Below are 10,904 nucleotides of genomic sequence, written 5' to 3'. Positions count from 1 at the left end.
GAGAGCTACAAATGCTGCAGTTTACAGTATGCAACATCTGAGTTGGGATCTCTGGAGAGAGGGAATGGATTTATTTACATGTTCTGCGTTATCTCTGCAAATGATCTAACAGGGGCCCCTTCACATCTGCTGAGTCCTGATGAAAGTAAAAACACTGTACCCAGGTATTTCTGTTTGTGCTTCTGGCACTGAAGACAAAAAGGCCAAATTCTCTGCCTGGTTTATACCCCCTTAGTGCTCACATTTGTCATTGTATGCTTCTATGAAATCTGGCATGTCCTTGACAACAAATACATGTTTTACAGGGGAAGAACTCAGGCCAGATTCAGTCTGATCTGCCAGCTCCGCCTCAGTTTGGTCTCAGACCTTCCACTGGTGCCAGCCAGCACTGGTTCTTCTAAGAGGAACCTCTTCCCACCCTGGTGCTGCCTCTCAGCATCCCTGTGATAACAAAGGTGGTTATCAGTGGGGACCATGGCTTTGTCTTGGAGCCAGCACATGAGCTCTGAGGCCTCTTCAGTCCCTGCCTCTGTTAAATTTAGAAACTCAGAAGACAGATGGGAAGGAGATCTATGGACTCAGATCTCTGGATCTCTTCCTTTTGTTTTGTACATAGCATCCTGTTGCCTTCCTTTTGTGCAGATTACTCCAGAAAAACACCTGCCACAGAGCAGCTTGCACTCTTCCCTGCCACGTTGGTTACAAAGAGTGTCAATGCTGGCTTGGAGGACATGTCAGACATGAAGAAGCAACTTGTCCTTTCCATTTTCACTACAGTAACCACTCTTGGGCATCTTTGTAGATGATCTTACTTTAAATAGTATTCTTTCTTTGAAATGAAAAGATTTCATGTGCTTTCACATAGCCCCACAGTCTGCAAACCTCTCTGCCTGGAGCAATCCCTGTCATCTTAAAATAACTGGGGGGGGGGAATGGGTTCTCATGTTTACTGATTGGAAAAAACTATAAAATCTAGAATCAAAGAACAAATAAAACTCACTGAGCCCCACAGCTTCTACAGTGACTCTTGAATGCATAAGGCTCATTTAAAGGGCACCAGAGATGGGTGGGGAGATGATTGAATTTCCTTGGCCTGCGCTATGGAAAGATGATTCAGAGCTCAGTGGGGCTGCCCTGCTCATGGAGGGGCAAACACTGCACTCTGCCAACAGAGCCACTGTGACAGCAAAGCAAACAGCTCCTCCAGCCTGGCCTTGCCCTGGGGAGGCGATTTGCCCCAGAGCTGTGGCTCCCTTCCCTACTCATGTGTCTCTCTTTGAAGTGCTGCTAACTCTAAGGGCAGCCCTGAGCAGCGAGCTCCATCCTGTGAGGTGCTGAGCACCCCCAGCCAGACTCTGTGGGAGAAAGCGGGCTCTGGGTGAAATTAAAGGGCAGCATATGTCAGGCTCCTGAAAGGGAATAGCTGTGTCCAGGAATTTGCAGCCACAGGAAGGAGAGTGAGGAAAACAATGTTGACTGGGTTTCAAACTTGAGTTGGAAAATTTTATGACTGCAAATAACACTGGCAGTCATATAACCCAAGAGAAAAAATAAGGGTAATGAAAGCACCTGCTTCAGGGCATGAGCTGGTGGCCTCTAGGGACAAGGGAGGAATTTTCCCTCCCATTCACAGCATTGCTCAAGTAGCTGGGTGCAATCTATAGGAGTTTCACCATCCATACAAATACCAGCCATGGACTGCTGATGGTAAAAACAACAGATACTGCACTGGACAAGCCACTGCCTTGATTTGGTAAGGACATCTAGCAAATCAGCCAGGCAGCAATACTGCCAGGAAATAAAAGGGACATTGGATGAGAGTCCAGGCCGGGGCTCCTAAGGAGTCAACAGGGATGTGCTCCAGAAACCAACACACCAGACACATCTGGGCTCTTCCTCCTCCTGAACGTTGCCCATCCGCTGACACACGGAGCGCACGAAGCTTTGCTGCATGTCTTCTTTTGCCCTGAATCACAGCCAGCAGCTCCAAAGGCACTCAGATACAAAGGGATTAGATGGTTTATAGGACCAAAGCCTCTCAGATTTCCCTGCAGGGCCCCCAGCCGTTTGCTCTGACAGTCATCATTCCTGTCAGGTTAGTTCAGGGTGTCTCTGCCTTTACTCTTAGTGGATAAAGAGGTGGTTGAGCAGTTATTTTCTCCTGCTTTGTTGCTTGGAGATGGGGCTGTAGAGGGGAATTAATGTAATCAGATAGATACATTAAACTGCCACCCTGAGAATTACCTGGAAACCCTGGTACCTCCAGGAAAACAGTAAAAATGGCAAGAGAAGAAAGTGCCACAGAAGGCACCTCTACTGTCATTCACATGGATGGATCAACACTGACATAATTTTTCTTCCCAGTAATTAATTCCAGTGTATTATTAATTGTAATGACCATCAATTTCTAATGAATATGCTGGGCCTCATCAAAATCCTGGCACAGAGTTGTCACAGTTAATGTAACTGCAGCATTCCCTGACCAGTGGGCTCAGTCCTTCCACCTCCTGCCACTCAGAGCAGAGCCCAAAGCACCTTATGGCCAGGGAAAAGGCCAGGTGATTGCAGCATTACCCCAGAACTCAGGGTCTCTGATGCAGATTTTCTATAGGACTTTGGAGAAAACTCTCTTTCCCTCCATCCCATCCACTGGTAACATCAGTCCCATAGTGAGCTCGTTAAAAATGCAGGATCCACAACAAGCTGCCAACTGAGAAAAAGATCCAAGGGAATCCTGCTAGAAACGGCTCCCAACAGAGCCCCAAGTTGGGTGCTGAGGTAGTTTAAGTGAGTACAACTTACATGTCATTTCAGGAGACAATTACAGCAGTTAAGAGCTTAATCCAGACTCACAGAACAGCAGCAACACGAGTGTTTGTCATTTCCTCTGCACAGCTTCACCGATTAGAAACAAAACAAAGGATTGCTCCATGTGCCATTAACCTTACACTTCTCGCATCACAAGCACACTGTAATCACAGCTAAAGAAACATGTATTAATTACAGCACTCATATCTTAGTCACTATCCTGATCAAAACAAAATCTAAGAATTTTATCATTAAATACCATTTCAAGTGAGAAGCAAGAAGCGACGTGAGCAGCTGATGACATCCCTTCGTAGCTACACTCTCTTCAGACAGGGACTGCCTGCTGTTGTGAGTCTGTCCAGCACCTAGCACTGGGGTTCTGGGACTGCAGACATCACTACAACAGCAATTAAGTTTCCCATTAAGACCTTTGTGCCTTATTATCAAGAGGTCACAGCTACCATTACTACAGCAAAGCTCTCAAAGGCAAGACAGTGAATATATTGATTAATGGTTTTCTTCCATTTCCCCACACTCCTTAAGACAGCACATTCTGACAATGGCATCAGGGCTGTAAGAGCCAGAACAGTTTAAAAGATCAATAATTTCTGGGTCACAGGTAAGGACACAGTGTGACAATAAAGTTCACATCTGTAGCAGAAATCCTGACTCTGAAGCTGAGCAGGGAACTCCCACCAATGTCAGGATTCTCCAGTGTCTTTAGTCAAGGCACAGTTTGCAGAAGGGGCATTATCCTTTGCTGCTCCTGCTGAGGGCAGAGGGAGCAGGATTTCACAGCACACTCCAGCAAGGCAATGATTTATAGTGAGAGGCGTTATCTTTTATAAACCAGCTACTACAGCTGAGAGAAACAGGAACACTTTCGGGCACCCACACATCTAGAGCTGACTTGAAAACAACAAATTTCAAGCCATGTTCAGGCCAAGAAAATTGTCTTGGAGTTGACTGAAACGATGCTGATCAATTAGACAAACTGAGAGACAGAAGTGGTTGGTACTGGTGCCACGTTTTCGCTTGTGAGCAGAAGTTCATGTGGTGTTGGTGGGGTTAATGGACTTCCAGGCTGAAACAGCTTTATCTTCTGTTGGCCCAAGGTATGGACAGATGAGGTTCCTGCCTGTTTGTGCCTGCCCATGAAGCATGGCCTGGGCTGTGGGCAGTTATTCCTGAGTCACTCCGGAGCAGTGACACGCTCGCCATTCCCGGTCGCGTCAGCAGCTGCAATGTTGTCACCACGTTGCTTGAATGAAATTTTTTGGTTCTGGACTATGACCCAACTAAGTGGTTTAGAACAACAGGTGAATCTTGGCATCTCTCACTGTTGTAACCTTCACCCTCCCCTGTGAGTCTCCTCCCCTTTGTTTGCTGCAATTCTTCCTTTGCACTTCACCAGTGAGACCCCTCCAGCCTCTGTTCAGGCAGTGATACCTCAACAGCTACTTGCCTTCAGTGGGAGGCTTACCTGACCCGGGACTCACTCAAAGTGGCAGGATCAAGATTAAAAACATCTGCATACATGTAAATTTTTTGCCATTTACTGTGCAAAAATATCCTGTCTCTGAGATACGGGAAAATATGGTTCTGACTCAGAACCGATGCTATCTTTCCAGTCAAGATTAGAGTCTGCATTGTGCAATCCAGCTTAACTCACAGTATCAGTTGCTATGCAAAAGACAAGTTTCATACCGAGGTGTGGTCTTTCCAATGATTGCAACAAATACAGACCACAGCTGGCTTGTCATTTGCATCCAATACAGTTGGAAAGCACAGCCAATTTTTCAGGTTTGATCCTAAAAGAAACTGATTATTCCTCGTAAGACGCGACAGGCCTTAAATCGTGGTGAAAACGGTGAGACCAAGAGCCCTTGGATGTCTGTGGAGAAACTGTCCCCAAGGACAAAAACCCTGAGAAGATGAAAGCAGTCAAAAAAAAAAGAAGAAGAAGAAAAAAGCTTTTTCCCACAGGAAACTTCCATCACTATTGTGTTTTCCCTAAGGACATTTCTGTATCTGTCACTCAGATTACTGCTGTCAGCGGCAATGCATCAGCACACGCCAGAGGGCTGGGCTTCGGTGGGCTGCGAAGGGCTGTGAACTGCAGTTGTTTTGAACCACCAGTTCACCTGAGCTGTAGCAAATATACTTATTATGCAACAAACCAGGTTTTGTCTGGAGGAAAGTTGGTATTAGAAAGAAAAGTGGTGTGCTGTTTTCACGATGGCACGGCTGATGCCTCACCAAGGCTGAGAGACGTTTCACTCACTTAAGGCTGAGCAACTGCCCAAACAGAGGCAGGAGAAAGGTACAGCATAATGAAACAAGTGACACGAATGGGAAAACCTTTCAATCCCCTGACAGCAAAACACTCTTCCCCCAGAGCCCCTAAACAAATGTCTTGCAATTTCAGTGGCAAAAGAGAGAAGCCTAAAACAGATTTCCTCCATACCGCGAAATAACGCCCTAGAAAATTACACTGCCAATAAAATCTAATGAGAAGGTCCACTGGGAACAGTTTTGCCCTAGAGATAACTTGTCCCTCCTGATCTTAATGAATTCACTTGCGATTTTGACATGCTTTTATTACAGTGGCACTCAACGCCCTCGGGATCGCAGCACTAGGTGCTGTTCAAAGACATGGGCTTTGTCCCGGGGAACATGACGTAACTCTTGAAAAGGCAGCGATAGAGGCTGCTAATTATTCATTGTTTGCACAGGGAATAAAAAAGGTTTATATGGAACTAACGTATGGGTAAGTGTAAGTATCATTAGTAGTAATTATAGTAACTGCCTCTATGATCCTCCTCTGTTATATTTGAGGCAGACTTCATTTCATAACTACAGGTTTGTATGCTAAAAATCCTCTCACAGCAGATGGCCCATTGTGAGCCAATGGCTGCCTTCATGTACCCTGTCACCTTGGGCGAGCTGGCTCCCAGCACAGAGTGGTCTCCTCTGGGCTCAGGCTGGAGGAAAGCTGCAGCAGATTGGTGCTGCATTTCTCTAAGCTGTGTATCAAGGGCTTTGCATGGAGAGGTTTAATGCCAGAAAGGTGTGGGTTGTCAAGTTGTCCAAGGCAAGCAACGGTGGAAGGTCTTGACCTTCTGTTTTTGGTGCAGGTAGAGTACCATCTTACTTCAGATTAGCATTCGATAGGGGAGCAGAGATGCAAGGAAGAGTGTCTAAATGGTTGTTACTGGGTAAAGGCAGAATGAAACAGGATGACGAGGGCGTGGACTGAAGATAGGGAATGGGACCTCTCATGATGCAAGAAGCATCTTTGTGTAATGGCACAGCCCAAACTGGAGCTCACAGGCTGCGGCTGCGTCCACCCAGGCAGAGATTCCCCACCATGCTCCTGCCCCAGCGAGGGACAGGCTAAAGGCGGCCAGAAGAACCATGGTGAAAGAGATTTTAATCCCTGTTGAGCAAATGCAATGGTAAAAGTACTCTGCTCAGCATGTGCTCGGTGCTGAACCCACGCAGGAGCTCAGGGCGGGTCTGTTTGTCTCTTACGGGCCACAGAAACCAACAAACAGCAGCGGGGAGAGGAGTTACCGCGGCCGTATCCTCATCACGCCCACGCTCCCATGAGTGGCCTTCTTTCTGCCTAACGAAGCGAGGATTAATTAGAGGAGGTAATGGGCTTCTATGGACAGCACTGTTTGTTTATTCAGCTTGGTATTTTGTAACACCTCACGTTGTTTTGCAGTGACTACGGGACATTCAGCTTCTCCAGTTCAAGGCACCTGCGCAGGCTCTAGAAACGATGGCTGGTGCTGGATAGTACTGAGCAATAGCAAACACATCATCAGCACTCAAACAATCCTACTCACCTCCAGAAGACAGCTAATCTACAACATATGGGATGGGAAACAATGGCACTGATTTTCGATCTTGGTTCAGAAAGACAGGGAAAATGTCACAGGCCCTTGTCTTTGGCACTTGCTTCTTCAAACAGAAAGTTCTTTTGCCTTAAAATTTCCCACTGACACACTGTTTATGTGATGGGGGAAACAGTGCTCAGAGGGAGTGCACTGACTTGCCCAAAAACAGAGTGGGAAGGAAACCTCAGCAGCTTTGGCTTTACTCCCTGACCATGCAGAACACAGGACATCCCAGAGCTTCACTTTTGCTTGTTCTTTGCCATGTCCGAGGTTTCGTACCCATATCAATACAGTGTAATGGCAGCAGTCCTCAAAGGCTGGCCCAGCACCCTCACTGCCCTGCGGTGGCCGTGCCCCAACACCTGAGGCATCACGAGCCAGCCCCTGCTGCTCACAGGCTTTCTGTACAGTTCTGCTTTGGGCTGGGCACAAAATAACACACAAAAGGGTCTTCAAAAAGTTGTCCCTGCAGAACCTTTTGGCAAAGGACAAAGTTGCACTCCTGGGGCTGAAACAACTCTTACCTCCCTGGCCAACCCACCTGGATGTCAGCAGTCTCTCTCCTGTCATGTAACTCAGCCAGGAGAGTATGAACAAACATTAGCAGGTTTCAACTGCCACATTTATGTACTTGGGCTAAGCAGAGCTCAGGGCAGAGATCCAATGTTGTCTTTGTGTTTACAAACCCATCACAAAAAACCCCAACAAACTACTGAGTCCTGATTTTTCCCCTGAGTTCCCTTCAGGAAAGGTCTGAACTTCACCCAGGTACTGCAAATCTGAGACCCCTTTGAACCCCCTCTCGGGTTGTATTTGCCTGCCCAGCAGAACAGATGACACATTAGATTTCATTTCATTTTCTCATGTGACATTTTTGTTGGCTCATGCAAGGGGAAAGTATCTCATGCCTCTCTAAAGATGTTTGCATGCATGAGCATACCCACAGAGCAGACAAAGCCTTTGCCCTTCCCAAGAGAGATATTTTGAGAGGGATGTGCTATAAGACGGAGACTAGGCTTTCTAAGCAGTGCACATCATGAAGACAGGGGAATCATTGTGGTAAGGGCAGAGGTTTTGGGGCATTTGCTTCAAGATCCTGTGGGACCTATGTTGAAAACAAGAGCAGAGTGTGAGTAGTTGTGTCCTGTCCTGCAAGAACAGCCTCTGCAGGCTGGGGTGCCAGTAGCTCAGGATTTCAGGTACAAATGTCCAGAAGACTGGTTAGTAAATTGGGCTCCTTTCCTTTTATTCATTTTTCATGCCTTTACCCCACATCTGGGTGGTACCAGGGAAGACAGGCAGCTAAATGGAAGCTGCTATGGCCTGGGGACCAGGCTGTGTGAGGGTCGGACGTGGGCAGTGGCTGCAGCACCGGCTGGTAACGCTGCTGCAGACAGCACCTGAGTCAGCTGGGACACAGACTGTTCCTAAAGGACAGGCCCAGGAAATCCTGGCCTGCCCCAAGGAACCAGGAAGAATAACTCCCATTCATGAAGGATGCAACGAGAGCTCCTGCATGCCTTCAAACAGGCTGAGCAAGACTCCTGCTGAACTATTGCTCCACTCTCTGCATTGGACATCGGGGCTAGAGGAACTGTCCCTGCACTTTCACAGTGAAGGAAGATTTTCTGTTTTGAGGTATTTCCTAATGGTCATACCAATAGCCTCCTTCACTCATTGCTTCCTCACTCCACTCCAAGTAGCTGAAGGCTACGAAAAATGCTGGAGGTCCAGTGAAGTCATTTCAGACTGATGCGGAAACTTCTAGAGCTTGTCTGCATGGTGGAAATTCAGGGAAATCAGATTAAGTTCATGAATGGGCATAAAGTAGGTCAGTAAAATGGCCATGACCTCTCAGGCAGATGCTTCAGCTCAGAATCAGACAGCCTTAACTGAGTCAGTTAATCTGAACTCACTTTCAATTGCATTTCAGTAAAGCCAGAGAAGGCTCCTTTAATTTTCATTGAGGCTCTATGGGCCACTCTAATTCTAATTGAACCCAAAGGCACTTAAGTAGCTCACTTCGAATTCACACCTCCACGACACTGCCAAAAGAAAGCTTGAAAACATGGTGGGAGTTTAACACAGAATGTTCTCAAACAAGGGGACATACAGAAGTAGTGTAAACCTAGGATCTGTCTTTAACATCTCACGCTTTTTCCGAGTCCGCACGCTGAGCTGCAGAGAGCTCCACCACTCTGCCTGTGGTACGTCCCACACAAGTTGGTTTTACTCTTAAGAAACAAGAGGCAGGAGGGAAGGCAAACCACGGTCAGAAAGGGTACATCTCCTCCTCGAAGTCACACAAGCGATCCAAAAGCAGAACTCAGCTCAAAACCAGGACTGATGCCCTTTCTCTTGGATTCATGAGACAAACAGCCTCATTTCAGTGCCCTCTCTCTGCTCTGTCATAACCACACCAGGACTTCACCAGACCAAAGTTAATGCCTATACTGATCTTCTCCAAGCCTGGTTATACAGACCACGTGGTACCACACCTGCCTCACCTTGAGCACTAGACACAGCCTGCGCCATCCTGCACAGAAAAATCTGTGTAAGAAACACGTCTTTCTAAAGCAAACACATTCCGAGGAGCACAAAGGTGCCTGGTGAAGACATTTCCTCATTGCATGTGCCCAACTGCCATTAGCACTGAAGAGAAACAAGGGCCTGGGAAGTCCCATCCTCTTGGGTGGAGGCTTATCACAGCACCAGGTCATCAGAGATTTTAGGGTGATTCTCATGGATTAAGACCCCCTCATTTCTAGTCACTGACACTTGACATTTCCAGTTCAGCAGCAAACTTGTAAAATCACCCAAAGAAGTGCACCCAGGGCCCATTAGTACCAAAAGAACCAGAACTGTCCCCTCTCAGCCTTGGCAATGCCCATGCTCTCAGTTAACCGAACTCTTGAGCAATTTTTTGTCTCTGACCATTCCCAGATGGGTTTCTTACAACATCAAAACTGACTACTGACTTTCAACTTATCTGATAGAGTTAAAAGAAAACACCCTGGCAATGCCACTGCATCACAAGAGAGGCTTTGATCATCTGGAGCTGCCAACGCACCTCGAAGCGTGTTAAACATATATGACTTGTCTGATTGCATTTGCCTGGTTCCATTAAGCACACTGGTGAGAGAGCCACGCTCTGAGAAGGGGCAGTGTCAGGGAGAAGTGACCCAGGTTGTGGGTTGCTGGATACTCCTGGAGGTTTCTCACAGGAGGAACTTACAGCACTTTGTGTTATCATGTCACCCAGCTCAGATAAGCAAAGGCCAGGGGAAAGTGCATTTCTGAATAAGCTTTTGGCAAGAACTGACCCTTCCACTGTGGTTATCAATGGAGAAACCTTCCAGCAGTAAAAAACCTCCAACGGCTCTCACAGGCTTTAAGTGATCCTGTAAACTCAACGGGTGAGGTTCAGCCCCTTGGATAGCAGCTGCTACCAGCCCCTGCTGGGGCTCCAGAATGCCATGCTGGACACTGCTGGGGATTCCTCCCTCCCACCCCCTCCACAAATCTCCCTGTATACAAGAGATCTCTCAGTTGAAAACAACTCTAACACTGCACAGCTTAAGAGCATGGATTTCAGATTCATGTTTTAAAGACTCAGGTCAGGGAAACAGAGACAAATGCTGGAGTAGGAAACACGCTGCTGATGCAATGCTATGACATTTCAACACAAGCCATGTGGGGATATCTGGGGAAGCTCCTTTTTGGTGAAAACAAGCAAACAAAAAAGCACTTCCATCAGTTTTTATTTCCTGCTAATGGTTCAGGACTTTTCCCAGTTACCCTCTGCAGTATGAAACACCAAGGCCACCTCATCCCCTGCACTCTGGGAACGTGATTCTGGCCTTGTAGGTTATCAGGGGTGGGGTAGGGTGGGGGAGGAAGCAGGGGAGAACAACAACAGAGTGCCATGCTGATGATTCTCATTAATTTTGGAAGGAGTTAGAAAAAGTAAGCTTTAAAGTATATCCTAAACATAAGGATTCAGCTGATTGAGAACTCATCTGCTTCTATCTCTTAGGTGATCGCGAATACACTTCTGCTGTGTCACTTCAAAGGCACAGCACAGCTGGGAGGGTTTTCATCAAAGCTTCTGCATGTCTGGGGGAGGTTTTCCCCCCCATGAATATACATCACTGGAGGCTCCTTTTCCCAGCTTTTCCCATGCCTCTCTCT

Source organism: Colius striatus, chromosome 24 (assembly GCF_028858725.1).
Source record: "Colius striatus isolate bColStr4 chromosome 24, bColStr4.1.hap1, whole genome shotgun sequence".
NCBI classification, from domain to species: domain Eukaryota; kingdom Metazoa; phylum Chordata; class Aves; order Coliiformes; family Coliidae; genus Colius; species Colius striatus.
This window is presented reverse-complemented; position numbering follows the sequence as displayed.